Consider the following 27,818-nt stretch of genomic DNA (forward strand, 5'->3'; position numbering starts at 1 on the left):
TATCCTCTGGTAGCTGGGGATGCTTTCCCAGCCTGTCATGGTCATGCAGTATTCTTGGGTTTATGAGCTGAAGAAAGTAACTTGGGTGTTTAGTTGATCCGTAAGCTGTTTTTGTTAGACGTGGATGCGTTTCTTACTCCTGCGTTGAAATGAGGCTTTTAAGTAGTCTTAAAAGCTCTCATCGCCAGGCCCTCTGGAGGAGACACCAAGGGTAAGCATGTGGAACTATTTTAAAATTTTGTTTGGGTATTTAAGAAAGTAGGGAGGTGGGGCTGTTACCAGGAGTGCAATGGAATCATTGTTCATGCAACCCCCTTACTTGCACAAACTTGAAAAATAAGTCAACACAAATTTGACAATGAAGAAACAGGAAACTGGATCTACAAAGGCCTCTGGGGTGTGTGTGTGTGCATGTGTGTTGCACGTGCATGCATGTGGATGTGTGTGACTGAAATCTGCCTTGGGTTTACTGCATGGTGAAGCTGTTTGCTATGGTGAAGGGGTGTGTGTGTGTGCACATGTGTGTATGTATGTAACTGAAATCTGTCTCAGGCTTATAGCAAGTAAAGCTCTGTTTGCTATGATAAAGGGGTGCATGCGCGTGTATGTGTGTAACTGAAATCTGCTTCAGGCTTACCGCACCGTGGAGCTCTGTTTACTATCGAGAAGGTCCTGGGGAAAGTGGGTCAAGAGCTGTGCTTTAGAGGTGGGTGGAGAGGAAGGAATTTTTAGGATCAGGCGCTGTCACGAGACAACAGTTGGTGATCTAGTTGGAGACTCTGAGTCCAGATTGTACGTTGGAATAAGAGTTCAAATGACATGAACAATAAAAAAAGAAGTGAGGTGGCTGTGTCCATACAGATACCCCGTGTTTATGGAGGGTACTGGATTTTACCGGCTCCTTGGGAAGATTCATTTTACTTCTCTTCAGGATTGCTGAGGCAAGGCTGGGTGGAGGGGACTCAGGCGGCAAGAGAGAAGAAGGAACACTTGACTTGCTCTCGGTTTCGGGGCCTCCGTCAAGCTGGTGAGGGAAGTCATTTAGTCTTAAAGGTCAGAGGTTGGTTGCTGGTGAACTTCAATACATTTTTGAAGCTTGATGAACCCTAGAGCTGGGTCCGAGCAGAGTGTGGTGGGCTCCAATGGGGATGTCCATGGGACTGAGTGAACCCTAGAGCCAGGTCTGAGCAGGGTGTGGTGGGCTACTATGGAGATGCCCATGGGACGGAGTGAACCCTAGACCTGGGGTCCGAGTGGGGTGTGGTGGGCTGCTCTGGTGATATCCGTGGGACTGAGTGAACACGAGAGCCAGTGTCTGACGGGGTGTGGTGGGCTACTATGGGGATGTCTGTGGGACTGAGTTAGGCAGTTAAAGGAATGGGAAAAGAGGAAAGTAAGGGTCAAGTGATACTTGTAAATCAGAACTACAGAAATGCCACAGTTTGTAAAAACAAAACAAAACCCCAGCAGCCTGACAGCTTGAGTTCATGGTCTCTGCTGTTTATTTGCTGTTTTATCCCTTAGGAAATGGCTGCAGCTCACGAGTAGACAGTTCTTGTAGAGCAGGCACATGCCAGCAGCATCAGAGGAAGCTAGTCAGCGGTGGCGCAGCAGCAGGGCTTGGGGTCAGGTCCCATGCCTGAGACAGAGCCAGACCCCCGAGGCAGCCTACAGCCAGGACTCCATGTCGGCAGGCTGGGAATCAGACAGTGCGGGTTAGAGGTCCACCAGCATCTTGTAAATGAATGGTACTGACATCAGTCAAACACGATTACAAAGATCCGTCACTTCCAGTGGAAAGGTAACCTTGCACTCACACCTTGGGGTTATTATCATATGCCAACATACCTTTCAGAAAGAAAGACAAAGCAGAGGAGCCTGTGCCCCTTAGTTCAGAAGATCCTAGGCTACAAAGTAATACCCTATCTCAAAACAACAACAACAACAACAAAAACAACAACAAAGAAAGAAAAAAGGAAAAAGAAAAAGTATTTATATCAAGTCATTAAGGCCAGAGTCAGTTGAATCAGATTAACCCCATGCTTTTAAGCCTCAAGCGTATGGAATGGTTTGCATCTTGGGCACCAGCTATCACTGTCCTCAGGAACCCCCATTTTTGCTGGATTGATGCCGCACCTAGGAGCTAGAAGGACCGTGTATAGCCATAATAGTTCTCTGTTTCTCTTAGCCTCCACCTTGCCATCTCTGAGCAGGATTGAAAGCACAAAGCTTATTCTCAGCATGGTGAACTCCGTGCTTCAGCCCGGCATGAGTAAATTTCATCACACTTCAGTAATTCAGATAAATAGCACCCAGAGTGGGCCACTTGCCAGTCATCAGGCCCTCTGTGTTCTCTCTGCCCTTCTCACAGTTGGCTGATTCTTCAGGGCACACGTGCATGGATGCAAGGTTTCAGAGGCCAGCCTGAAGCTGGCCAGAATTGCAGCCCAGCACTATAGGAACCAGGCTAGCACCCCAGTGAAGGACACACATTGCTCTTGATGGACTCTGAAAGGAGACACTTAGCTTTTGTTTATCAGGCAATGCTCTCATTTTCCCTTAGATTGAAAGAGAAGAATGATAAGAAAGCACGGGTTATTAATTCGTACAGGCTGTCTACTTTCAGACTCACCCAGCCTTCGAGAAGAGCACTGTTTCTTTGTCCAATGAGTTGAGGTCTTTGTGTGTGGAGCTGACAGATGGAGACTATCAATGGTGAATACATTTAGATACAGAACCCAGGAGGTCATTCTTGGGCTGTGATGGTCAGCCAGGAAATGAAGAAGACCACACTCGGAGTGGTTCGGTATAGGGTGTCAAGGCTGGTTTAATAGCTTTGTGGTAACGGGGCGCATCTGTGCTGCTGTTGTAAAATGCATGTTAGAGGCGTGTATATAGGAGTAACTCACAGAGAAGAGTGCTTCAGACACACAGTATTTGAGAAACCAGGAAGATGTCTGAAGTTTGTCCTCGTTGTCAGCTGAACCTTGATACTATTCCCCCCAAAGCTCAAATGGTTGGACAAACACTTCAAGAACAGGAACACTGTCAGCTGAATAGCAAATATATGGGTACTGTTCGTGTGTTTGTAAATCCAAACAGTATTGAAAAATGGAGAGAAAAAGATAGAAATTATTCAAACCCTATTCTTTGCCCTGAGAATCTGCTGCCAGGGACACAGGATTTCCTTCGTGGGTCTTAAAGTCTGTAGGTTAGTTTACAAGCAATTTTGAACAGTTAATGAAGCATCGTGGATTCTTGGTTGTTGAATATAGTTTTACATTACAAGTTTTCATTATTTAAAAAATATTAGTTTCTGTAATCTTGTAATGTAGACCCATGTAGACAAGACCTGGCATGTTTAGTACAGCGTACCAACCCTTTAAAAATGGGAAAAATGAATGTTTCTAGATCAGTATGGCTGTTAATTTATGGACAGTGCCAACTCAACACAGTAAACCGGAATACGTTTCCAACGCCGATAGTACAGCTGATGTTTCTAAAACTTCATACAGTATATCCAGGTAGATAGATATTTACATAAAGAGATAAGTAATAGTAGTATGTTGTGCATCGATAGCAGCTTTTCCAGGTCCTTTAGTCATTTGAAAAAAATTTCAGAGATATCTAGCACACTGCATTAAAAAACAAAGGTAGAAAAGTAAAGACCACACCTCAGCAGACAACATAGTAATGTTATTCTTGAGGCACCTGGCCCCATTAAAAAAAAAAATCAACAACAAAAACATTAGTTTCTGAATTATCTAGATCTTCCTATTTTAAAAAAATCCTATTCAGTTGTGTCACTGTATCTTAAAAATTTGTATATGGTGCTGCAGTTCATTCAGCAAATTTATTTTTATTTTTTGTTCTGATCATGTAGTTGGCACTGTGCTGAATTCTAGGATATAGCAGCAAGCTTCTGTACCAGTGAATGGAAGATTTTACTCAGAAGTCACGTCCTCCACGTGATCTCTGGAGTACCAATTCTTTGAGTTTTAATTGTATTCCTCCTAAAGGGAGCTTTTCTGTCGCTGTGTCTATTTCCTTCTCAGTCAGGTTTGAGTTAAAGAAAGGTTGTCTGTAAACAAGATGTGTGAATGTGTTCACTACCTTAAATGGAGTTGGTTTTAACATTGGTAACTGTGATTATGTTTTAGATCAGTAGTGAATTTTTCTTAGCAAAGATTTACCCTTAGAATTTAATGGCATTTCTTTAATTTGATTAATTTCTTTTTGTTTTCAAATAGATGCTATAGTTGTGAAAATACAGCAACATCAAAGGTATTTAGAGAATAACTAATATAAATATTACAAGGCTAAAACAAGAATATTGTCTCCATTTAGCTTGCCACTTGGCTAGGTAGTGTTGGTATTTTATAAATGTTGGGATTCCCCCTCCACCAGCTGCATGTGCAGTACAGCAGTAGCATGGCAATCGTGAGTTCCAGCTCCCCACTGCTCATGTGGGAATGGCCCGCTTCTGTGTGTGCAAGGATAGTGGTGCCCAGCTTGTGAACCTAGGCGATGCTGTGATGCTGTGAGATAAAGGTGTCACACGCTCTTGGTGACACTTAAGATAATAAACACTCTCTTATCATCTTGTGGGAAACTGATTACATTGTAGGAAATTTCAATCATGGGAAATACTTTGAAAGGGATAGAACTCCTTTCCTGAAATTCCAGCATCTAAAAATGTCCAGTGTCTGTGTCTTGCTACATACTTTATAGAAGTGGGACTATATTTGTACAGAGCAAATGTATAGATCTCATTATTCAGCAATAAAAGGGAGTGGTTTCCCAAGTCTTTCCTCTTCCTCCTCTTCTTTTTTGACATTTTATTATGCTATTTATTTGCAACAAAAGTTTTCTTAGACTGAAGATTAAATGTAATATTTTAGACAGTTTAAAATTCTGAATGTTTTAGTTCCTCCGAACTCATTGTTCAAATCTGCTGCTTATTATGCAGTCATAGTCAGTAATATGACTGTTGTCTTTGTTATTTGGGAAGTGTTCAGGCAGTTTGATTGGCTGGAGGAGGCTGCCACTGAAGCCAGTCCACACAACCTCTGCTCCCCGGGAGAATGGGGAGGGCGATCTCATAGTCCCCGAGTGCAACCTTCTGGGGCAGGCATCCACTTTGAATCTTTCTAGATTTTTCTTTCTGTTTTCTTTGTCTTAAAGCTTTTATTTTGAGACATCATGGAAGAAACCGTACAGGAACACATGGAAAAGATACACATGATCACAAAATGAATATAATTAGAAGCATTAATGCCTGTCAGCTAATGCTGAAGCTGAAGTTCTGGGAGTTTGACGTGATCCAGGGACTGAAAAAATGGATTAGTATTCCTCTCCTTCTTCCTCACCCTCTCCTTCAACAGAATCTGCACCAACTTCTTCATCATCCTTCTAGGGCAGCCATGTTCTCACGGGCCTCAGAGATCTTTCCCTCCTCCACACCCTCACCCACAAACCAATGCTCAAAAGTACGCTTGGCATACCTCAGGTCAAATTTGTGATCTAGGCAAGCTTAGGCCATAGCAATGGCTGTGGTGCTGCTTGGCATGCACACAACTCTCTGGACCTTTACCAGGTCTCCACCAGGTACCACAGTGGGAGGCTGGTAGTCAGTGCCACCCTTGAAACCAGTGGGACAACAGGCCACAGACTGGATGCTGCGCTTGGTCTTCATGGTGACATCTCTGGGAACACATCAGCATGGTGCAACAGGCAAGAAGCCATACATTTATCCCGGCAAGAGTCACATTTCACCATTTGGTTGACTGACTGAAAGCAGGCATTGGTGTTCGCTGCTACAGAAAGCTGCTCATGGTAGGTATTTTCAGCAGAAATGACAGGGGCATCTGTGGCCAGAGGGAGGTGGATGTGAGGGTAGGGCAACCAGGTTGGTCTAGAATTCTGTCAGATTCAGCGCTCCATCTACTCTGAAGGAATCAGTAATGGAAGACACAGTCTGGCTAATAAGGCAGTTAAGGTTAGTGTAAGTTGGGTGTTCAACGTCAAGGTTTCTGTGACAGATGTCATAGATGGTCTCCTTGTCTGCCATGAAGGTAGTCATAGTGCCCCAGGAAGGTATGGGTGGTAAGGATGGAATTGCAGAGCTCAGCAATAGCAGTGGAAACCTAGAGGGCTGGGCAAATGGAGAACTCCAGCTTGGACTTCTTGTAGCCAAAAGCCACTCCCTCAGCAGGGAGGTGGACCCAGAGCCAGTTCCCCCACCAGAGCTCTGGAAAACTAAGAAGCCCTGTTGACCTCTGCACTGGCCAGCCAGCTTGCAAGTTCGCTCCAAGACAAGGTCAATGATTTCCTTGCCAAATGGTGTAAGTGGCCACAGATAAAGTTATTGGGAGGATTAAAGGGAGAAAATGGAAGGGGAGTGATGTGATCACGTTATAGTATAAAAATACAATAAATGTATTTTTAAAAGAGCCATAATCTTTTTACCTGGGGTAACTTGATGAGGCCTTTGTTCTGGCAACTGAAAACAAGTTCTGACCGAGACAGCAACCCACAGGGCTCTCACAGGCTGACCTGCAGCTCTAAGGACTGGAGAGAGACTGTGGAGAGACATGAAATGTGGTGGCAGGAGCTCAAAGACCAGGAAACAGACAGGCTTGGAGCTAATTTGGTTGGCGTGAGAAAGGGAGCAGAACGGTCAGCGCTGCTGTATCTCCTGAGTATGGGAAAGAGTCTTCAGGAGAGCAGGGTGTGGTTCAGCTTTAGTTCCCTGTCACCATTTTATTTGTTCATTTATTTATTTATTTAGAGGCACTGTCTTATCAGGTAGCCCTCCCTCACCTGGAGCTCACTCTGTAGACACAAACTCACCGAGATCCACCTGCCTCTACCTCCTAGGTGCTGGGGTCAAAGACGCGTGTCAACATGCCTAGCTGTTTTGACCTATTTTTGAAGTCTTTCCTAAGAATGGTGTTTGAAGTGTGTGATAGGGATTTCCCCTAAGCTCCTCACAGCAAGTGTTGCGCAGTGTCTTACAGAACTCAGCCTTGGCGGTGGCAGCGAGGCGCCCATGTTGGTGAGGACGAGCATTGAGGGCTTGCTAGAGCTGCTTTCAGGTGGCGTGCACGCCGCTTCAGCCCCTGTCTCACTAGGACAGTTTCTTAACACTTCTATCATGGGAACTTAGGAGTAGGGACTCCTTACCCATCTTCATGCTTGTTCGGGCTTCAAGGAAGACCTCCTTCCCTCTGGGATCCTGGGATCCATGTCGGTTCTTGCACCACACAGTGACAGTCCTGGCGACATGCATTGCGAGCTTACCTTGTGAAGACCTCACTGAGCTCCTGATGCTTCTTGGGACTCCTGTGAGACAGACAGGGTTAGGTTCTCTCTGTTCATCTCAGGTTGGAGAGATGAGGAGTCTCATTTAGAACCCATTACTCATCTACAATGTGGGGTTTAAGTAGCCTGCATTTAGCTCTTAATCACTGTCCTTACCCCTCTGCCCATCTGCAGTGAAAGCCATCAGAGCCTTTGATCTACCCTGGGGATACATTGTATTGGGACTCAACCTCAGTTATTTCTGGGGATCCCATCAAGGTGAGGCACAGGCTTAAATGAAACTCTTGCTGCTGTTGAGGTTAAATTTCTTAACCAGCCATTGGCTCACACCCAGTCTATACAGTCTCTCAGATCACGAAGTGACAGGGAGTTGTACATCTATAAGAGGGCAAACACCAAGTATTTATCTTGAAGGTCCAAGTCCACCTTTGGAAATTCCTTGCAGCTCATTTAGTTTGTGGGTTTAAAGCACTCTTGCAGGCTGGCACCTTCTGATTAGCGCGAGAAGCGGACAGTGGAGCGAGTGCTCCCTCGGTAGCTGTGTTGGTGGATGGATCGTGTACGTTCTATAGTTGTGAGGAGTTAAATCGTGGGTAAGCAGTCTCACTGTGTGTGTGAAGGCAGTTAGTATCCAGTCACGTGCAGTCGGCACTTGTGCAGGGTGTGACCCCCCTACAAAAATGTCGCACACGTTCAGAGTGTCTTTTATCTAAACATGATATTTTAGAGATAATTGTAAAATATTACTCTGAGGAAAGCTAGTGACACACAGCTCTTGTGTCTGGATGAAGAAATAGCCTAGATTGGTTACGTGTGATTAATTTAAGATGTGTGAAATCCAGTAACAGAAAGTTTTCTTTTAGCCTCATTCTGTCTGTGACCTGCTCTCTGACCTTTAGGAAACTGCCCTGCCCTCACACCCCATAGGAAAAGAAAAAAGAACATTTCTGGCTTAATTAACCACTTTAAATAATAATAATACTCTAGCTGCGTAAGCTTGTTTGATTTTTCAGAGTATCAACTTAAGTATTAGTAACCATTCTTTCTCTGCCTCCTGTTTTTCTCCCTAGTTCCACAAAATGCACACCAAGCAGATGGCCCAGACAAGCACATGGGTTATTTACAGCCAGTACAGTAGAGGAGGCATATGTGCTAAGCCCTCTCGTACCGCTCCCCGGGAGCCATTAGCACATTCATTTAGACGAAAGAGTCCCAGGTTTTTGCCTTGGGCATTTCTGCTCTACTCCCCTGAAGCATCCATGGCCATCTGTGCTGCCTCATCCCAGTGTCCTGGCACCATCCCCTCCTGCTGGCCCAGTCATAACCCTGCTCTCTCAAACACCTCTTACAGACTGATGGTTGCAGAACTTTCTCAGAAGCTGCTTACATACTCTGGGAGACACAGCGCTGGCTGCAGCTGCTCTGCTTCTCACTCGTTCAGTTTAGCTCCAAGCCTGTCCATCTGAGGATCCAGGAAGCTCTTGAAAAAGCTGTTCTTGGGCAAGTTCAGTTCCATGCAGTTCCTTTTATATACTTTGGAGCGCTGTCCACACACTAAGAAGGTCCTTAAAACAAAGGTTTCTTTTCTTTCTTTTCTTTTGTGTGTGTGTGTGTTTTCGAAACTACCATTGCTGGCCAACTGGGCTACCTGGAAAGCCAGCAGCTGTCTTCACACACCAGATGCGCCAGATAGCACCCTCCTTTCCCACCCACCAAGGGAGTCACGTACTTATTCTTCTTTCCTCAAATGCTCTTCCTGGGCCAGCAACTATTAGTTACAGTTACAGAAATATTTTCTACCCTAAATGTAGGCATTTCTACTTGCTGTTATCCTCTAAAATTAAGAAATAAAGAAAGACACATTCTCGAAGCTGTAGAGATGACTCAGTCACTAAGTATTCATTGCGCAACCGTGAGGACCTGAGTTCACAGCCCAGCAGCCATCTGTGCTGCCTCCCCCTCCCAGGGGCCTGGCCCTGCCCCCTCCTGCTAGGAAGTCAGAACCCTGCTCTCCTGAAGGCCCTTCCCATACTCCTGGAGACACAGCGCTGACCGCTCTACTTCCTTTCTCACGCCAACCAACTTAGCTCCAAGCCTGTCTGTTTTGCTGGTCTTTGAGCTCCTGCCACCACGGTTCATGTCTCTCCGCAGTCTCTCTCCAGTCCTTAGAGCTGCGGGTCAGCCTGTGAGAGCCCTGTGGGCTGTTGTCTCGGTCAGAACTTGTTTTCAGTTGCCAGAACAAAGGCCTCATCAAGTTACCCCAGGTAAAAAGATTATGGCTCTTTTAAAAATACATTTATTGTATTTTTATACTATAACATGATCACATCATTCCCCCTTCCATTTTCTCCCTTCAAACCCTCCCATGTATCCCTCCTTGCTCTTTCAAATTCATGGCCTCTTTTTTATTAATTGTAGATAGATATATTAATAATTCATATTAACTATTGATTAATAGCACATACATTATCCTAAATATACCCTAATCAATCTATATGATGTTAGTTGTATATCTATTTCAGAGCTAGCTGTTTTGTATTGGGAAACTAATTCGTGTGCCCTTCCCTGGGGAAGACTGTTTCTCCCACCCTCAACATGTCTTACATTGCCTGTTGTTCTTTGTGTAGGCTGGGGGCCTGTTGGCTCCATCACCTCCGTCTAATAACATTAGATATTAACATGTCTAATGTTGGCCTTGCACAGCTGCGGTTTAGGGAGTCGTGTTGTTGTTGGGACTTTATTCCTAGGAGGCACATTCTCAGAGCAGACTTCCAGGTTCCCTGACTCTTACCGCCTTCCTGCACCCTTTCTTCAGTCCTTCCAGAGCCTTAGGTACAGGAGTTGGACACCCGCTGGAACTGGGCTCTACAACTCTGCATTTTGATTGGTTGTGGTTTTCTGCAATAGTCTCTGTTGCAAAGATGTTTCCTTGGTGAAGGGTGAGGACTACGCTTATCTGCAAAGTTGATGATTTCATCTCTTTTTAGAGTTAGTTGCATCAGTAAGGAAGCCTCTTGGGGCTAGAAAGCCATTAGAACAAAACCCACTGTCTACGGCTGCGTCTATAGCCCCCATGTTCTCCATGTCACCTTCTCTGTCTGCCCCATTCTTGTCTGTAGGCCAGCTGGAGCCCTGCTTGACCTTGGCCCTAAATGGACCCCACAGCACCCAAGGATGCATTATCTGTTGGCTTAGCAAACCACAGCTAGCCGGTATCAGCCTGGAACTTCACATTCCTTGTAGAGCAATCTGATTGGTGTAACTTTTTCATTTTAAGCCAAGCCGCACTATTTCTCGGTTCCTAGCCACCGGTGAATAAGTCTTCCTTGGGTCAGTTGTTCATTTCTGTCCAGTCAGATGTTAGATAACTACAGTCACATGGCCTGCTGCTGCACTGTAAGCAGAACAGACTTCTATAGGGGTCAGGGATGGGGCAGTCACCCAAAAGTATATCCAGTAAAGATGCAGTCTGAGAAATCATGGGACAAAAACTTTATTCTGCCTTTTGTTCTAAGACAAGTCCCTTTGCCGAACTGGATTCCATTAGAATAAGAAGTGCAGAAACAATTTGGCCTGTGTCGTCCAGTGTTGGCAACACTTCTGTTCGTAGGTCTGAACACTATGCTGTGTGACTACCACTCCCACCACCAAATCAGATACTATATATTATGTTTAAAGCCTTTGATTTTGAAGCTAAACTTGATGACTGAAAATTAAAGTCTATTTATTCCCTGTCCTAGCAGCTCAGTAAGTCTAAAGAAATTCCCAACTGAAGCCACACATCACAAAAAGCAGCCCTCTGTTTCATGTCAGAAACCGAGCCTCTAGAGTCAGCCGCTGCAGACTGTTTGCTTGTGGGCCCACTGGGTACAGAAGGCCATGCGTAGCCACGTTGGCCACATACAGCACTTGCTGCTGGACCAGACTCGTTCCCAGTGCCAGCCGACTCCGTTGTTCACTGGGGAAAACCCTCTTATTCATGCAGAAGCAGTAGCTTGTCAGTGTATCATGCGGTGGCACACTGGGGAGAAAACAATAGATGCTTTGTAGAAATATTTTTAAAACAAGTAAACAGCAGTGCACAGGGGAGGGATCCCAGCTCCAGAATGCGATCTGCTGGGAATTGACATGACGTTAGGAAGCATAGGATATGTTGAATCGAACGTCTTCTCTTGAAGTAGGGAGCAGGCCTTGCAGATTTCATGCCCGGCTTCACCCACGGGGTGGGCTTGACTAGGGGACAGGGATGTACAAGCATGTGTGAAGTGGATTGGGCTTCTGCACACTCGCGCTGTTGGAAAAGACGCCATGCTTCCTGAGCCCTCCACTTGGAAGGAGCCATGTGCGTTAATGTAATGCTCATTTCGAGAGGTTAGAATTAAGGATTTGGGGTATCTGGGGATGGATCAGAGCTGAACAAAAATGTCTCAGACTTCCAGCTCATGTAGGAGGCGACAGTTGCAAGTGATTCCGCTGATCATGAGTGCCGTGGAAATAATATACAGCAGCCTCACCAGCCTGACATCAAAAGAAGTCACAGACCGTGACAGATTGCTTTTGTAATCTAATTCCCCTGGTGGCCTTGGGTACTCTCAGCGAGGCCTGTGTGACTCAGGGAAGGCTCCCCTACCCCTCTCCTCACATCCCAATGACAGCCAAGGGCCCCTTGTTAGAGCCTGTGCAGAGAGAGCGGTGTTCTGCTTCTCTCTTCCTGCTCCATATTTATGGTCTCTAATTATCATCTTACTATTAATCTAAATCTTTGGGCCTCAACGTTCAATCATTAATCAGGTCGCAACGCAGTTTACTGAAATAGTATTGCTCTCTTTGAGCTACAGGTCTCTGGCCGGGAGAACTACTACCTTCCATGAAAGAATTATCTCTTTATAAGACAATAAAATTAGTCATTATTGCCTACCTGCTTGGCAATTAGAACCAAAATCCTGAATGTCTCTGAATCACGGGCTGTGCTTGCGTGTATCTGCGTTTCCCCAAACTCGAGTCATCTGGGTTCCCCATCTGTCACTCATACGCATAGTCTCTCAGATGAATCCTTTCTATTAGAAGCTAATTTTTTTAAATTTTAAATGAAACTTCTTGACCTCAAGTAGAAAACCAGCATCGTTTAAGTTAAAGTGAGATCCATCCTTGCAAACAAGCGATGCCGTGAAACCAAAGACCCAAGCCGGTGACCGCGTGTCTCTAGTGACCCAAACTGGTGACCGCGTGTCTCTAGGGACCCGAGCTGGTGACCACGTGTCTCTAGTGACCCAAACTGGTGACCGCGTATCTCTGGCGAAGGAAGGACCTCAGGCACCACAAGGAAATGCAGGCATGGCAGCAGCCCCCTGGGTTTTATAGCCTGAGATCCTGAAAGGAATGAAGCTCTCCTCTTGTGGTCAAGGTTACTTAGAGCCACTTATCTATCATCTCTGAAATAACCTGGGGTGTCCCTCACTCAGTGGTTCTCAGCCTTCCTAATGCTGTGACCGACCCTTTGATATACAGTTCCTTATGTTGTAGTGACCCCCAACCATAAAGTTATTTCTGTTGCTACCTCATAACTGTAATGTTGCTACTGTTATGAATTGTAATATAAATACCTGTGGTTTTTGATGGTCTTAGGTGACCCCGTGAAAGAGTTGTTGGGCTCCCATAGAGGTCTCGACCCCCAGGTTGAGAACCACCCCCCCACATACACCATCTCCTGTACCTGTGTGCCACCTGTCCCATGCAAGGAGCTCCAGAGCCACCCTCTTTCTCCTTTGCCAGAAGATGCACACACACCCAGGGAGATTTAGAAAGCACTTACTGGGTGCACCCCATGCAACGGAGGGTGTCAGTGCCGACTCCCAAGACCTGCTTTAGCCCAGCAGAACTCATGCTAGTTGGGTTGAAGCTGAAAGGTGGGATGAATCTGTCCCTTAAACCTGGAGGCACGTTATCCATTTGTTTACTAAGATAAATCTAACTGGAAAACCATAGCTATTAAACAGAGGAAAAGGGGAGGAGAAAGGGAAAGGGGGAAAGAAAGGAGAGGGGGAAGGGGAAAGAGAAGGAGGGGAGGGGAAAGGACCTTGTGGTAGCCCGGTGCACCCACTGAATGAAGCATGGTGGTACCGTCCACTTTAAAGATCGGAGTTGTTTTTTCTGTACTGTTTTTGTTTTTACTTCTTTTAGAAAAAGAGCGAAGCTTAGCATAAAATACATGGGGTTTTTTCCTGCATCACTAAAGTAAAATATTCCTTCTTTCATGGAATTAATGCTCATAGATATTTAAGAAATATGAATACATGTGTGAATGTATTTTTAAAATACATGCTTGCCTGAACAAAGCTATATTCTGGCAAAAATGTCCACAGAACTTTGCAGTGGCACCGAGTATTCCCCCCAGCAGTGAGCGTGGGACACTGTTAACTCTTGAGTAAGATGGCTGGCCTTTGACACTCCTCTGCACCCTGAACAAGTCCCTCCCTTCTCTCTGTCCCCAGTGACCCAGCTACTTGACTTCTGTGACCTACTTGGTGGGTTCTTTTTTGCTGGTTTGCGGTTGGGTTTAGCACCCATATACTGAAGAGAGGGAGAGAAGGAGGAAGGGAATGAGGTGAGAATATTACCCCCACTCCCCACCCCTGGGGTCTCTCTGACTGGCAGTGTCTGGCAGGGACAGGCACAGTTCCTCTCGGGCAGCCTTCCCCACCAGCCTTTATGTCTTCCTGTCCAAGCCCAGGTGTCTGCTCTCTCAGCTCTGTCAGGCCTTGGGCTGTAATGGTGACTGCTTCTCCAGGCTTCCTGCTGGACCGCAGTAGGCCTTGTGGTTTTCCTGCGCCCTGGTCATTTTTTAAATGCCTCTCTTGTTAAATCCTCCTGAGGTGATTGCAACTGGAAGGGGCTGCCTGTTACCTCATGTCACCTGCCTGTCACCTGATGGTGCCTTGACTGACAGAGTGCACCTGCATTTTTGTTGTTTTGATTCTTTTTGCTTCAGAGGGACTGACCTCTGACCTTAGCATTAACAGCAGTGTGTTCCCTATTGAAAGGATTTCTAAGTTGCAAATGATAACTTATAAATGACCCAGATCCTTGTTGGGGGTAAGTGGGGAAGCTGTGTTAGCCTAGCCTGGGCTAAGGAAGTCCATTCTTGTTGTAAATCAGAATTACCAGAGAGATCACTGGTGGAGGGGGATAGTGGAGGGGGCGACACAGAGACCAGAGGAGGAGGAGAGAGAGGGAGATTGATTAAACAGAGGACCTGACTACAAACAGCAGTGGTGTGGTGACACCTGAGCAGGGAGGGCCAGCTTCCCCTGACTCCCTGTGTGAGAAGTTGAGAATGTTTCCCTTCATCGGGGCAAAGCTCACCATTGATAATGGCGCTCTCACCATCATCCGCTTAAGTAAAGCAGTTCTTGTCGGCTCCCTAAGTATGTCTCAAGATACAGACTGCAATTACCTACATAATGCACGCAGCTTTGTTGCAAAAAGTCTATAAAGAAGGCCTCTGTTAGATGAATCCGTTCAGTAGGGTCCTTGTTAAAAGCCCATGAAATGCCCAGTCTGTGTCTACCAAGTGCATGCCTAGAGAAGGCCGTGGCCTCGCGCTGACCCGAGGAAGAGAAGCTGGAACTCAGTGACCCAAGTGGAGCAGCTGGATGTGGTAGACAGGGAGCCCTGGTGTCCAAAAGTGAGTTTGAAACCTGCTTGGTTCTATTTCTCCAGCACATATTGAGAGGATTAAATGAGGAGGTAAAACTCTGGGGATATGACATGCTCAGAGTGTCCCTCCCTGTCCCCCAGCTCTGTATATTGCTATCTTAAATATTTCACATCCAGATCTCAGAACAACCACATAAAGGTAATCGGCAGGTACTCTGTTGAGTCAGTGGGGGGCAGACCCAAGTGCCCCAGCTCCTCAGAATAGATCTGCAGAATTATCAGACTGAACTTCCCAGTCCCAGCTTAGTGATGATGCCCCCCCTCTCCCCCCCCCACCTTCAGGAGTAGACCAGGCTATGGGCAGTTCTGTCTTCTAGCTGCTTGAGGGCTGCTGAGAGCTAATGGCGTGAAAAGGATACTGAACGCTTTTCCTACTTTGTCATGTAGTTCATTGTCAGCCTCTTCCTTTGGGGGTTTGCTGCAAGTGCTTGTCATAGTTGGCTTCCTATTGTTGTGATAAGCACTATGACAGAAGCAACTTGGGGCGAAAGGGTTTGTTCCCTTATACCTTACAGTGCATCATAGAGGAACCAGGGCCAGGGCTCAAGGCAGGAAATGACACAGAAGTCAAGGAGGGGTGCTGCTTATTCCCCCTCCCCATGGCTTGCTCAGCTTGCCTTCTTATACAACCCAGAGCTACCACCCCAGGGATGGCACCCTCCACAGTGAGCTGGGGCCTCCGATATCAATCACTAATCAGGAAAATGCTGATAGTCTAATCTGATGGAGGCATTTTCTCAACTGAGGCTTCTTCTTCCCAGATGATCCGAGTTTGTGCTAGTTGACAGCACAGTTGTGGATATTATGGAAAAGGGTCATCTGTGATAGGATACTGAAGAGACAGATTCTTCCAGGGGGCAAGGCTGGGCTTAGGGAAATCAGCTGACCCAGCAGGACAAGATTTAGTGCTGGAGGTACCTCCACTGGGTTAGCTTTTTCTGCTGTGTACACTCGGCTCTGGAGAGACAGAGGTGGAACGCATGGTGCTTCTGTTTGTGGGCACCAAGTAGCCTAAAGAAGAATGAGTGGTTCACAGTCTGAAGGAGATGTCAGGGGTCCCTCAGAATCGCACTGGGGTCTTAGAGGGTAGCCCCACACTGGGGGCCGATTGGGAGGAGGCCAGTTTATAAGTCAATCAAAGCTTCTTACTCCAATCCTCCCCGCGTATCCCTCCCCCCTTCCCACATCGTTCCTTGGTGTGTGTGTGTGGGGGGGTGGTCTTCCATTCCCTTGAGAGCTGTTGTGAGCTCAGGAGAGAAATTTGGAAGCTGGCAGAAAAGCAGAACCCTAGAAGACCATGAGAGCCAGCGCTCGAGCTGCGCCTGTCTCCCCGCCTTTTGCCTCTGCCCCAGCTTCTCTTTCGCACAACCTACATTTTTTTTTGTTTCACTTCAGTATTTAAAAGGCTTGTAATTTGATGGTTTTAATTTGTGGTTATAAATGACCTTTTATTTAGAAAAAAAAAAAAGAGGCAGTTGCTTCCGAGAGTGGATGACTCATGCAGCCGTGGGTGACGCTGTGAGTTGCCTCCTTCCGACTGATGGCTACTGCCCGGGTAAGGGGACTGCGGCCGAAAGGGTGGTCAGGAGACTTGGGAGCCTCTTGTGGAGGGGATGTAAGTAGGCGTACGGCGATGTGAAGCCAGTAGGAGGACCCAAGAGGGACAGTTGGACAGGAAACGGATTGAGCCTAACCTGCAAACCCTTGTTCCTCGGCCCCAGAAGATGGACCAGTGCTGGGCTGACTGTACGGGAGGACCAGTGGGTGGCATGAGGCAGCCTACCACCAGCGGCAGCGTGTGTGTGGGATCGCCAGATTCAACAGAAGCATACAGGGTGCCCAGTTAAATTAGAATTTGAGATACACAGTGAATCATTTTGAAGCTAAGTTTGCCCCGATTGTGTCTGAATTCACACTCGGCCTCATGTCTTGATTTTACTTTGTGGTGTCTCTCTTCGACTGTCCACCTAACATTTGGACAGTCCTGTGAGACCTCTAGTGAGGAGAAGGTTAGGCGGAAGGCGTGGTTGACAGGATCTTAGTTGGTGGAAAAGTTAATGTCCCCAGCCTCCTCCTCTCCATGGAGAATGCACCATAGGACCTAACTGCTGGCTTCCGTCTGGTGTTTGACCCAGCTGGCAGAAAGGGCCTCCTCAGAGGCCTCCTCAGAGGCCTCCTCAGAGGAATGCAGGCCGACAAAGACTCCTAGAGTTTTCTTCTAGTTAGGACAAAGGCTTAGAGGCTTGGGAGAAGCATCAGTCACCTGTTCTACAATCTTGGTTTTATAAGGAAGCTGAGGGAGGACTCATGGAGCAGTGGCCAAGGAAGCCTCAAACAGAGTCAGGATTTCTTCAGCCCTCGCTGGGTTCTTTCAGTGGTGGTGACTCACTGGATTCTTAGTGACACTCCTGAGAGCCCATATAACAGGAAGAGTCCCTTTGTGGTCACAGCCCTGTTGTGTTAAGTACTTCATAGGCAGCTTATTGTTGCTAGGTAACAAAGACTAGGGATTGTAAGGAGTCTTGCTCTGTCCTGCCAGCCAGCTCCCAAACAATGACATGGAGATTTCTTAATTATCAAAGCTCTATCTTAGCTTAGGCTTGTTTCTAACTAGCTTTTATAACCATTTTTTTTAATGCATGCTAACACATGGTATGTGGCTTTTGTCTCACCTCTGTGTCCAGCTGGCAACTCCCCCTTTCTTCTTCTCAGAGCTTTTGCTGTCCAGAAGTCCCACCTACACCTCCTGCCTAGCTGTTGGCCATTTAGCTTTTTATTAAACCAATCACAGTGACAGGCCTTTACACAGTGTTATCAGATATCTCACGACAAGGGACCGGAAGCTGAAGTGGTTATCACTCATGACAGTGAGTGTAATATGGGACGTGTTCATGTATGTTCCCGAAACCTAGACGCTCAGTGACGTGAAAGTGAAACTTGAGAGTCTGCTTCCCTTCTGGGTCACCAAACACATCCAGTGGCTCTGCAGTGCAGTCTCAAATCCCATACGGGACAGGAAGCTGATGGAGCTGTTGTTCTGTGGAGCTGGGAAGAAAAGAACCCCTCGGGGGCAGAGTGACTGCGGTGGCTCTTTCCAGAAGGCTTGACCCTCTGGAATGTGAGTTTTTGTGCCTAACACATGTGGTTGAGATCTAAAGAGTTTGTTGCCTCTGTATTCTGTATTCTCGGGCCTGTGATGTCTCTTCTTGGGCTTTTAATGCCCACAGGAATGAAATGTTCTTTTAAAGTTTATGTGGTTTACTTTAGCAGCTTTTGACATAAACTGTAGATTTGAGGATGAGAAGGTCCCAGTGAGACCAGTAACCATATCCACACTGCAGTTTGCATTCAGGAGCTCAGCTTGTGGGAAACTATTTAGAGGGGGGGGGGGAAGGTCGCTCGTGGGAAAGATGATTGTTTTTTTTGCTTTTTTTTTTGTGTGTGTGTGTGTGTGTGGTTTGTCCCATTGCTAATTTGATATATGTTTTCTGGTATTTCCTTAGAAAGTAAATATCCAATATCGACGCGGTGCTCTTTGGGAAGACGGAATTCAGTGTGTATCTGTCTTTCGTGGTTTTGGTCTTTGGCTAATCCTACATTTAGACTGGTGACTACAGAAATTTAAATTATCCTTGGCAAGTTGCTTCGTTATTATTGTAGGAGTGATACTATTTAACATTGGACAGGGACACCCCAGTGCTCAGGGTCTTCGAGTGGCCTTCATCTCTGGGGTTTTGTTCCACACCTGCCCCAGGTATAAGTGTTTTAAAACATTACTGCCTTCCATGACAGCGGTTCTCAGCCTGTGGGCCATGACTCCCACTGGGGTCGCATGCCAGGTATTTACAATTCATAAGAGTAGCGAAATTACAGTTATGAAGTAGCAACAAAAATAATTTTATGGTTGGGGAATCCCTACAACACAAGGGGTCACAGCCTTAGGACAGCTGAGAACCACTGTTCCATGACCTTAGCAACGCATGACTTCCCTTGCTAGACTGGAGAAGATGAAACCGTCCATGAAACTAAACTCAGGATATGATGGAGGAAGCTGGCTGGGGTCCTAAAGACTGTGTAGTTTATAATCCTTAATTACAAATGCTTCCAGTGAAGCCCGGATAGCACAGATAATTGAATGACAGTTTTTATAGGTACTAAGAAATATGATCCCCTGAGAATCACCTGAATTAGAAAATCCTAAAAACATGAATTGGCCAAAAAGATTGCTGCAAGAAATGAGACAATAGCCTGTGCACAAATATTTTAGTGGGAGCGGATATTTTGATGCTCCAAGGTAGATGATTCTGGGAACAGTTTTGCTGGAGAGAGCTGAATTTGAAGCAGAGGTAAATGAGTCCTTCTGTCTTAGAAGACCTTCATCTGGATTCTGGTCACCTGGTACCAGACTGCCATTTCCTAGCTAGCGAAAGCATGTATGATTAGAAACCTAAGAGTTTTACTCAGCGCCAACTGCAAGTCCATCTTGGTACGCAGTAGTTAGCCTTGCCTCCTTAGTTCATGATGCCAAGTTGACTGCAGACAATTTGAGCCTTGAGACGTGGTCAGTGTTTGCCTTGTCTCTTGTCACCTGCACAGAATGTCTAACCTGAACTCCTCCAGGGCCCAGCAGATCCGTGCTGGGGATGGTAACTAAAGCCCGGGCAGAGCAGGAAGGCTGTCTGCAGAATACGCACAGATTCCTAGCAGCAGCTGATGTGAGAGGAAGCTGGCACTGTCAAGAGGTGCACAGGCTGTGTTTTTGTCACCATCTCAGACACACTGTTTCCTCGTTCATCCTGGGGCACTGGAGACACCCGGACTCACTGATAACTCAGAGCGAATGGTGTGTTCCCAGGCACCTCTGCGGCTGGCGTAGAACATTTCTGCAGCCAACATGGTTTCTCTATAAATACTTGTTCAGCTAAACTATACTCCGTAGGAATTGTCATTTGTTCTGCTCCAAGCTGAGGAGAGACAATTCGACCTGTGTAGGAGAGGGTTGAAAGCCGAGTTTGCAGAAATGCCAGGCCCAGATGCGTTGTCCCACTGGACGATAACCTGTTCATTAGGGGACCTGCTGCATCATCTTTTCAGCTGAAATTCCCATTTTTGTCTTGATATTTTTGGAAGTAGATGGATAATATTAACTTCTGCTCTGGAGGTGGTGGGGCGAATGGAGCGGTGTGGTGACAGATTTGGAAAACCCGACTGCAGTCGGTACTGTTGTGGACAATAGTGAAATCCTCCCACAGCCGTCTTGGTTTTCTGTGTAGCCTCCTCCTCCCTTCATCTCCTTCGTTGTCCCTTTGGTAAGGTGTGTCCCTGCCTCCTGTTCTACTCTCTGAATGATGCTGAGGACCTGGGTGCAGAGCCAGCTGGCTGGAAAGCTTGTTCCCTCCCTGTCTTTCCTACCCTTTGCCTCGTTTTCAACCCTGCTGGGCTGATGTCTCATTACTTGAAAGAAAATTAAAAAGCATTTTACGTTGCTTAATACAGATCACTAATTGAAGCTCTCCTAAACCCAAGGAATTTATTCTTTCATTGATGTGTGCATCGCTCCTATTAACATTAATAAAGTTGTTTAGAATCAAAGAGCTGGCAGAAACCCATAATAGAGATCCATTTTGATCCTGCTGCACACAAAGTGACTCATACCCACAGGGCATCAACAAGCATTTTAAAGATAATTTTTACAACTCCCTTTTAAAAAGTGGAGCAGTTACTGAATTTATCCTAGCATGCTCATCATGCCGGCTCATCAAGCCTTGCAGAATTGGCCTTGACTGTTGCCGTGGATGTAGTGCGCCCCACCCAGGGTACAAATTGCAAGCTCTGTCCATTTCGCCTGCGGCTGCTGTGCCTACTCATTTGCACTGGGGAGCTGGAGTTCATGAGGCTCAGACCAAAAGGATATAGGGCGGAGGAAGATAGCAGAATGACCTCCATAGCCATCTCCATCCATTCATCTCAACATCCACAGCCAGCATTAGTTACTCGTGTGGCATCATGAAGCATAGGCAGGAGGATAGGGCTTTGGCTTCTCATTGCTGTGGAGCTTTCCAGTTCCTAGTCCTTACTGGAGCAGAAGGAGCACAAAGAATCTGAGCTTGTGAAAACAGGTCCTTAACTTCGCCTCAACTACCAGGACCAGGGGTTAAGGTGACCTCTCTGCCAGGGTCTGGGCATTTGCCCACTTGTGCGCATACACTCAGTGAGCAGAATCAGCTTCCTCACAGAGCATCACGGGCGAGTCTCTGTCCCCCTCTACCATACCCTGCCCAGCTTCTCTCCTCTACTTGTCTGTAGCAGGGAATTGATGGATATAAATGTTCCCGCTAATTAGAAAATGAACTGGGCTGGGGAGAGCAACAGGTGCTGTCTGGGAGGCAGAGGCAAGTAGATGTCTTGAGTTGGAGGCCAGCCTGGTCTGCATAGTGAATTGCAGGCCAACAAAGCAAACAAACCAACAAAAATGTTGCTTTAAAAAAAAAATGTTAAAAGGTGGGAGGGAAAGCTGGGAATCCCTCTCAGAGAGTTGGGTTGGTCCCCAGCTGACTGCATCACAATTGCGCCAGTCCCTGCTGCAGCCCATGCAGGGCTGCCCTGAGAATGGGGGTGAACTTTCCTTCAGCTTTGAAATCCCTTTCCTTTCGTGTCTGTTCAAGGAAATGAGTTTTCCTATGATTGCTAATCTGAATATGTAGAATTAAAAAAGTATGTAACTCCCCCTTTAACCACCTAGCCTCATTTCCAGGCTCATTTCTTAAAGAGTAAATGTAAATTTCCCGAGGAAGGAAGCAACATCACCTATCTCCCTGTGGAATCCATTGAGCACTGGAAAGGTAAAAACAAGCCCGGAATATACTTTGCATTTATCCTGCACCACAGTGCTTCAAACTGGGTCAGAATTATCCTTGTTTTACAAATGAGGCAGCTGGAAGGAGAGAAATGAAGCCAGCCTCTCTGGGGCCACATGTCCCGGCTGTGTCAGAGCCTCCTGAGGATAGCTACTCAGCTCCGCCCCTCCCTGCATCCTGCTGAGTGCAGAGGACCAGTGCCAGCCCTGTGGCTCATTTGTTCCCAGAAACCTGATTTGACCTTCTGATACCTACTTCACAGGGGGCCTGGAGCGTGGCCAGCACTCGGTGTATTTGTTAAATGAATATGTTGTCACTGCCGAAGAATTCATCCATCGCACCCTGGTGATGGCTTTGGCCACTTTTGAATCTATTTTGAAACCTTTTTGCAAGTGAATTTAGAAATATGTATTAGGGCTGGTGAGACACCTAAGCTGGCAAAGGCACTTGCAGCCAATCCTGGCAACCTGTGTTTGTTCCCCAGAACCCACATGATAGAAAGAGAGAACTGACTCCCACATAAGTTGTCTTCTGATCTACACACAAACACACCATGGCACACATGCACCACCAAACACATAATAAAAATGAAGTAACAGTATTTGACACCCAAGATAGTGCTGAAATTGATTGACGGCCAAGCTCCTCACAAGTCCCAGGTGGCCGGTAGAACTGGAGTGGTAAGGTAGAGAGACATAGCTTCTCTTTGATGTAAATTTCTAGAATAAAATTTTAAAATGTTCTTGGCTTTACAGTCTTCAGTGTAGGCAAGGTGTTAAGCTACAAAGAAATGAAAATATTTCTTAGTCACACCCATATCAAGATAACAGTCTTATGGTGTCAATATTTCCTGTGTGTATGCTTTGATCTTCTTTCTTCCATTTCATATTCTAATTTTCTAATATGATTAAAGTGCTATGATGTTTTTTGTTATGTGAATAGACTAATTATATAACCACGCACTATACTCTTACTGTGCTGTTAAGTATTCTTATACTTAATATTGTAAAGGTTCTGGCATCAGAGAATTTGCCTCTCTGGTTACTTCGTGATGCAAGAACAGGCTTGAGTAAATAAAAACACAAACTTTTGATACATAAAAATATTCTAAGTAAAAATTTAGAAGAAAAACACTTTTATCCTTCATGAAGTAAAAATAAGTTGGGGAAGTACTTAGGCCGCTTACCATAGCAAGGCCCTGGGACCAACTCGCAGTGCCACAAAAATTAATTTACCAGAAATTTCTTATCTTCCTTCTTCCATTCTGTGTAATGTCTGCAATTTCATTGGCCTGTGTCTTCAACACATATGAATTTTGCTTGTCACCAATCTTACTTATAGTGTGATTGTAACCTACATGGTAAAATCCTGTTTCCAAGGGTTTTCTCGCCCATGTGATTGCCATGATGCCCACGTTTCTAGCTGTTTTGTTTGCTGTTGTATCCCTGACTCTCTGGCCAAGGTCTGACACACAGTGCCCGCTCAGTCAGTACTTACTGGATGTATGAGTAAAAAACATATTCTCCCCGCTTCCTCCCCTCTCTATTCCCTCCCATCCTTCCTCCCATCTTCCCTACTCCTCTTTGTTCCCCTATGCACTCCCAGATGTGCAGTTATTCCTTTATATTGGCAATACGTGCACCTGTCCTATTGGCAATGCGTGCACCAGTCCTATTGGCAATGCGTGCACCAATCCTATTGGCAATACGTGCACCAGTCCTATTAGCAATGCGTGCACCCGTCCTATTGACAATACTTGCACCCGTCCTATTGACAATACGTGCACCCGTCCTATTGGCAATACGTGCACCCGTTCAAAGGAGAGTTTACAGTAATGGAGAGCGTACCCCAAACACCTGACCAATGGGAACATCAAGTCCTAGGTTTGCAGCTCTCCACAAATTTATAATCTAACCTTGAGCAACTTAATTCATTTCTTCCGGCTCCCATTTTTTTTACCTGCAAACCAGTGCTAGAGCCCATGCATCTGATAGGCTAGACTGAAGCCCAGCACAGAACCTAGCAAGTAATAAATATTCAGTAAATAGTAGCTGTTCTCTTTTATTCATTCTCAGCAACAACCTGTTCTGAAACTTGAGCTATGACCTATGTCCCGGGGCCACAGAGATTAATTCATGATGAGAAGGTGTGTAGGCTTTGAGGCAAATTCACCCGGCTTATTCTCCTTGTGCTTTATTGTCGTTGTCAGCTGAAGCCATGAGCTGCGACTCGTCATGTAGGATTGCTGTGAGGACACGTACCATCGTGCCTCAGCTAATTCACTATGGCCTCCGGCTAGACCCAATGACAACATCTCTCTGGTAGTGATTTTGTTACCACGTATGCGTTTGTGTATGTACTTCTCTCCCTCGAGCAAGGTGTTCTCCAGTTTTAAATGTTCTAGTAGCACAGAACTTAATACTTTGTCCTCTTATGTGTCTGTCATATGCACGTATGGCTGGAAACCATTTTCCTCTGAGCAGTCCCGTGGATGTGCGTCCCTAGCTATATCTTGAATTTTTTCTTTTATTTAATTCAAGAAATGGTAGATGTAACTGTTGAATTTTATAGTTTGCTTCCCACGGGTTGAAAGACAGCTCTAGCGGGTTGTGTCTCTTACCTGGATGGGGGATCCACACCTGCTTTAGGGTTTGCTTTTGATTTGTCACAGAGATGGTTTCAGAGGCACGGGGCGCTAATGAGTGGGACAGCCTTCTGCAAACTTAGCGAATTTTTAGCTCAGGACCTGCACACGTTTTCTGCAAAGGCCAGATTATAAATATTTCCATCTTTGTGGGCCATACGGATTCCTCTGAGACAGCTCTGCTATTGTCATTTGAAAGCAGCCCCAGACAAAACACAAGCAAACGGGCGTGGCGATGTGCCAGTACGTTTTCTTTTATCAAAGCTGAAATTTGAGTTTCTTTTCTTTTCCAGCCATTTAAAAATGTCAAAACCCATTCTTAATTCATGGGCCATCCAAATTCAATTCAGACCTTCCGACAGCTGTGGCTAGAGACTCCCTTGCATAGCGGCAGGACTCAGTCTTCCAATTAAAAGGCTCTTAAAGGAACTGGCCTTGGTGGTTTTACTCTGTCCATATAACTCTGAACTGATTACTGCATTTGATTTCTATCATTCATCTCCATGTTCAAAATTCATGATAAAGAATTGCTTGAAAAGCGCATGTTATTCTTCTATCAAGAGAACTCCAGCTAGGGTCTGGGGGGTAGAGTTGAACCCATAATACCATCGTCCGCCAGAAAGCTTATGCAAGAGCTTGATGCGAGAGGTGTTCCTCTTTGGGGTGACAGCTTGAGGTGAGAAGTGCTTCTCTTTAGGGCGACAGAACTTGAGGTGGAGGTGCTTCTTTTTGGGGCGACAGAACTTGAAGCGAGAGGTGTGCTCCTCTTTGGGGTGACAGCTTGAGGCGAGAGGTGTTCCTCTTTGGGGTGACAGAGCTTGAGGTGAGAGGTGCTCCTCTTTGGGGTGACAGCTTGAGATGAGAGGTGCTCCTCTTTGGGGAGCTGATGTTTAGGGAAGTGCAGTGAGTTGGAGGAGCACAGATCTCTACGCTGTGGGTGGGGAGAGCAGAGCATCTCTGGGACCACTCTTGAAGCACACACAGTATGTGGGGGCTGTGGGATAGAGTCATTGTGTGTGTGTCTCACTTCCTCTGCAGGTGGCCCTCATTCTTAGGGTGCTGGCCTAGTTATGGGAATGAACCTCTCCTCCAGAGGGTCCTAGAAACGAACTGTCCACAAAGGCCAGTCTGTCTGGCCTCCTACACACCAGGATCTCCGGGACTGTCGTGATGGATGTGTGATGATAGCCGGCTGACTATGACCATAAGACTGAGATCGGGGTGTCCCCAAACCAGAGGGCCTCCTCTCCCTCCCCATGGAGGTCAACCAGCACTGCCCCCTTGGAGATGGTTCACCCATCCCTGTGGTGGTGGCAGGAACGGGCTGGTCTCTGCGGTGGTTCTCGAAGGAAACCGCCAGGGTCTTCTATGTACCTGGAGATGGAAATGCCTCTTTTAAAGATTTTTCCCTTCTAGGATGTTGCAAACTGTAAACCAAGGTTCCAGAAAAACATTTTTTGATGTATATGAAGTTGGCCTTGAATAGCCAAATTTTACTTAAAACTCAATTAAGATAAAGACAGACTAGTGTGTGTTACTGTACTGAAACTGGCTGCTGCGTGCCGTCCTAACATAACAGTCTAAAATGTCTTTACCGTGATAGTCATCTTGAGTGAATAAAACGCGCACTTTAATGAAATGGCACTTTGAAGCTTTTAGCACTGTAAATCTTCAGCTCATCTTATCTTGTTTAAATTAATTCGCAGTGTTCCTCCGCTTTCCCGTGCTCAGGAGAGCTCTGTTTTGTTTCTGATTTCTTTGGGCTAGCGCCAAGAGTTCTAGGAGTTTTAATGGAAGTTTAGTGTTCTTGCATGAGAAATGCAGAGAGTAGGTAAGTGCAGGGCTGGTGGATTTTCCAGGGGAGCTCAGCTCTTGTTAGCAGCAGCTGGATGGGAGAGAAGTCACTGAGAGGCTGCCGACTTCTAGTCTCTAGCAGGGAACTCCACCAAGTGTAGTCAGCAACGGCACTTTTAAACCTCAAAGGTTGGTTTTTATCTATTAGAAGTTTTATATGAATAAAACATGCCCCTGCATTCATGCTGCGTGTGACCAGGGTTGTATGTGACTGTATCAGAATCCATTCAGCGCTTCTGTAGTTGTTTTAAGTTGTTTTCAGCGTGCCTCAGAGGGCAGACATATTCAGTATTGTGTAGGATGGACCCCTGGGCGTCAGATCCTAAGTCTGAGGAGATGTCCTTCCCCGTGTGAGCACACTCACCTGCACTGGATGAGAAGTCCCCACAAACACACCCATTTCCTCACCAGCCTTCCCTGGTGTCTGTCCTGGTTAGCTTAGCCAGCCTGGCCAGTACATGCTGGTGTAGTCCATTGTGATTTGGGTTTTCTTTGGTGATTAAATTAAAACATTTTAAGTATGCATTGGCTATTTCCTGATTTTCCTTCTCAGCTCTTTACCTATTTCTTACTGGGTTGTCCGCAGTATATCTGTCAGACATGTGCTAAATTGCCTCCTCCTCCTTGCCTTTTGATTTTATTGATGTCATTTCATCATATCATAATTTTACTATAATTACAGTTGAGGTATTTTTCCTTGGTTAGTGCATTTTTTTTTTCAGGTTTAAAAATCTTTACCTGCTAGAAAATGTGAAGGTGTTCAATGGGTTGTTTCCTTTTCTTTGACTGTTTTTAATCCTACTGTCTGTCTATAATTTGTATTCAGAGTTGTCTTTTAGGTACTGATATTTTGTGCATTTGCTTCCTGGGGCTGCGGTAACAAGCATAACAAAACCCGGGCCTTGAGGTAGCAGACCGGAGTCCTCTCAGAAAGGTCGTCTAGAGGCCAGAAGTTCAAACCTGAGGGGTGAGCAGGACAGTGACTCCTGAGGGGTGAGCAGGGCAGTGCCTCCTGAAGCTTGGTGGGGAGAGCCCTCTGCTTGCTGCGGGGGAGACTGGCAGGTCTTCCTTGATCCCACTCCTTGGGTTCCTGCTGCAGCACTCGGATCCTGGTCTCCCTTAGTACATGGCCTTCTTCCCTGGGGGTCTCTTTGGGTCCATTTCCTTCTTATTTAAGGCACTAAATAAATAAATAAATAAACATTCCACTGGGTCCAGAACTTACTATTCTATATACATATTCTATATTCTCTACATCTTCAGCCATCTTGTTTCCAAGTAAGTTCACATTGTGAGGTCCTTGGATGTCTGGATTTCTCAGCATATCTTTTGGGGAGAGTCAACTTAATACCTTCAGTGAACCCAGCACCGTGTACTTTGTCTGTTTTAGACTGTTTTATTTTGTTGGTCTATTTGAGTGTGCA

At 46.0% G+C, this 27,818-nt stretch overlaps 1 protein-coding gene and 1 pseudogene across 2 annotated transcripts in view; one reads left to right on the forward strand and one right to left on the reverse strand.

The window, feature by feature from the left end:
- Positions 1 to 27,818, forward strand: part of Fyn (FYN proto-oncogene, Src family tyrosine kinase) — a 197,593-nt gene that overhangs the window by 49,217 nt on the left and 120,558 nt on the right. The window contains exon 1 of one of the 2 annotated variants that reach the window (XM_057794764.1): positions 75 to 211. The exons of the other annotated variant lie outside the window; for it this stretch is intronic. The gene's annotated coding sequence lies outside the window, so the exon portion shown is untranslated. Of the gene's footprint in view, positions 1 to 74; positions 212 to 27,818 lie in introns of those variants that run through there. 2 annotated transcript variants of the gene reach the window in all.
- On the reverse strand, positions 5,344 to 7,291 carry LOC130867684 (tubulin alpha chain-like; annotated as a pseudogene).

Source organism: Chionomys nivalis, chromosome 2 (assembly GCF_950005125.1).
Source record: "Chionomys nivalis chromosome 2, mChiNiv1.1, whole genome shotgun sequence".
Taxonomy (NCBI): domain Eukaryota; kingdom Metazoa; phylum Chordata; class Mammalia; order Rodentia; family Cricetidae; genus Chionomys; species Chionomys nivalis.